Source organism: Takifugu rubripes, chromosome 2 (assembly GCF_901000725.2).
Source record: "Takifugu rubripes chromosome 2, fTakRub1.2, whole genome shotgun sequence".
In the NCBI taxonomy this organism is placed as follows: domain Eukaryota; kingdom Metazoa; phylum Chordata; class Actinopteri; order Tetraodontiformes; family Tetraodontidae; genus Takifugu; species Takifugu rubripes.
Genome location: NC_042286.1, coordinates 3,178,533 through 3,181,027, shown reverse-complemented (window position 1 = coordinate 3,181,027; position 2,495 = coordinate 3,178,533). Strand labels below are relative to the sequence as shown.

At 43.2% G+C, this 2,495-nt stretch overlaps 1 long non-coding RNA gene across 1 annotated transcript; it reads right to left on the bottom strand.

The window, feature by feature from the left end:
- Positions 1-1,190: 1,190 nt before the first annotated feature.
- LOC115248659 (uncharacterized) lies at positions 1,191-1,700 on the bottom strand. Its single transcript, XR_003887445.1, has 3 exons — positions 1,580-1,700; positions 1,333-1,507; positions 1,191-1,263 (listed from the first exon to the last, which is right to left on the bottom strand). It is a non-coding gene; the product is annotated as an uncharacterized lncRNA (long non-coding RNA).
- Between the last annotated feature and the right edge of the window lie 795 nt (positions 1,701-2,495).

Here is a 2,495-nt window from a genome sequence, read left to right as displayed (position 1 = left end):
CAACAACAGTGACACTAAAGGACAAAGAACAGCATAGAGAACAAAAGAAAGATTACACTCCTAAAAGTGTTTAAGCTTTACATTTATGTGTGTAAGTGGCCCAGAATTGAAATGGAAAAGCTGAGAAATGCACCATTAAAGGCATGTACCGTATTTTGTGGACTATATGTCGCTCCGGAGTTTAAGTCGCACTAGCCAAAAAATGCATAATAAAGAAGAAAAATAGATATATAAGTCACACTGGACGATAAGTCGCATTTTGGCGGAAAACTTATTTGATAAAATCCGAGACCAAGAACATACATTTCATCTTGAAAGGCAATTAGCAAACCATTAGCATGGATTAGCAATAGGGTTACGGAATGCTAACGTAACAAATTCAGCTACATGACCCACAATGAATTGAGTACGTGTCTGCTTTGTTAACGTAAAATATTAACAGTTATTCAGATAACTATAGCATAAAGAACATCCGAGCAAGTTTACCAAACAATCAAGTCTAACTCCATAGACGAAGCACCGCTTCTTCTTCTGCGTCACTAAAGGAACTCGTTCCTCGGGTACACGCCCCTAGAGCGCCCTCTTGTTGTCAGTGTGAAAATAACGAACGTGTGAAATTCTGTAATAATGTATTTATATAAGTCGCTCCGGGGTACAAGTCGCCCCCCCTGACAAACTATGAAAAAAGTGTGACTTATAGTCAGGAAAATACGGTAAATGGATTTGTGCTTACACGGCTGACTGGGATTATTTTCTGAACATCAGCAGTAAACATTGATCTCCAATATGTGGCTATAGGAAACATTGACATTGACTATTTTAAATGTTACACATGCAAGTGAGCTGCGCCCGCAGAAAGTCGAAATCGTCAATAGCTGGAGGGATTTACAACACGAGGAATAAATAGTTTATGAGGCCTTACCCATTGATCTACAATTTTAGTCAACATCAATATGTTGTAGGCTGTAGATGAACATTCCTGTGCTGCGTTTGTGATTGAAATCATACTAGACACTATGTAAAGACGTAAATATCATTGATTTGACTGCAGGTCAAAGGTTTAAATAAAAGGAACAGAGCATTTTAAAGACATTTCAACTCTCTTCTGAACGTTTTTCTCCAGCTCTAAAAGGTGATGGCGAGCACCGACCTTTACGTGGGGGGGGAATCAAACCCCCCCCCCCCCCCCCCCCCCCCCCATAAGCCTGTGCCACCAAAAGGGAAGAGCAGCCCATCAGTTGGTTGGTTTGTCAATGACAGATTCTTTGAAAGAGCGAAGGAATCAGAGAACAACAGCAGAGGTGAAAGGTTAAGACTTCAGCTTTCACATACCTGCAATTCAAGGTCCCTCCCCTGGGGGTTTAACCCTGACATTGGGGGGGTAGATGCAGCTGTCACCAGCTGTTATCTTGCTATACTGTATTTCTGGTGTTGAGCGCTGCTGGAATCCCACCATGATGTCAGGACACATCCAGGAGAAGAGCCCCTAATGCCACTACTACTACTCCTGTGGGCAACACAAGTTCAATAAAAGATGAACATCGGAATGTTCTAAAGAGAGTAGGTGTTCAAGAGTGACCTGTTACATCAGCCAATGGACTGAGGGGGTGTTTGGATGGAGCGAGCCTTTCGATTACAGGTTCAACTCGCACTTGAAAGTGAGCGCTGATGCTTTGCCCGCTGCAGTTCCCCAGTGAGGCATCCTTCCTAAATAACAAACTATCCCACTCTCTCCACTATAATCGCACATTGGAGGGAAAAAAAGTGTGGTTACACGCGCCATGGCTACACTGGTATTCCCATATAAAAGCAAAGGGAAAACAGGTGACTTATCTGCTGAATAGTGTGGAAGGAAGGGGACAGAAGAGGGTTAAAGGAAGAGGAGGCCCAACGAGAAACTCCTTGTGATCCATTTCTTTGCACATCATCGTTTCTTTCATGCCTCCCTAAAAAGTTTTTTCGAAGATGCTGCACGTACGTCCGGGCGTTATTCAGCTATGCCGGTTGTGACTGCACTTCCTCACCTTGTAGGAAATCTCCGGTGCTTAGCAGGCCATATAATTGAGAGAGGCAGTGAGTGACAGGTGAGAGTGGTGATGAGGGAGCTGCTGCCAGAGTCAGCTGGGATGTGCAGGGATCCTGCTCTGCATAAAGTCACGTCATTTAAAGACCTGCTGCAGACACAGCTACAGTGCAGGTAATAATGGCGTTTTTGCAAACACTATGTTGCTTTTGTGAGACTCACAGTGCTGCAGTATTCTGTACTTTGAGGAATTTAACTGCACATTTTAATAAACTACAGGAACATCTATTAGAGCAGCCTGTAGTATTTCACTGTCTGGATGATAGCATGTGTAACTATAGCAACTTAGGAATAGCACTAGCAATGATCGCGCTCCACTATGGAAGAGCCAAAAGATGAGGGGGAAATGGAAATAAACTACACAGTAGTTTGCCTTATGATCAGCAGCCCTTGGTTTTGATCTTTGAAAGAT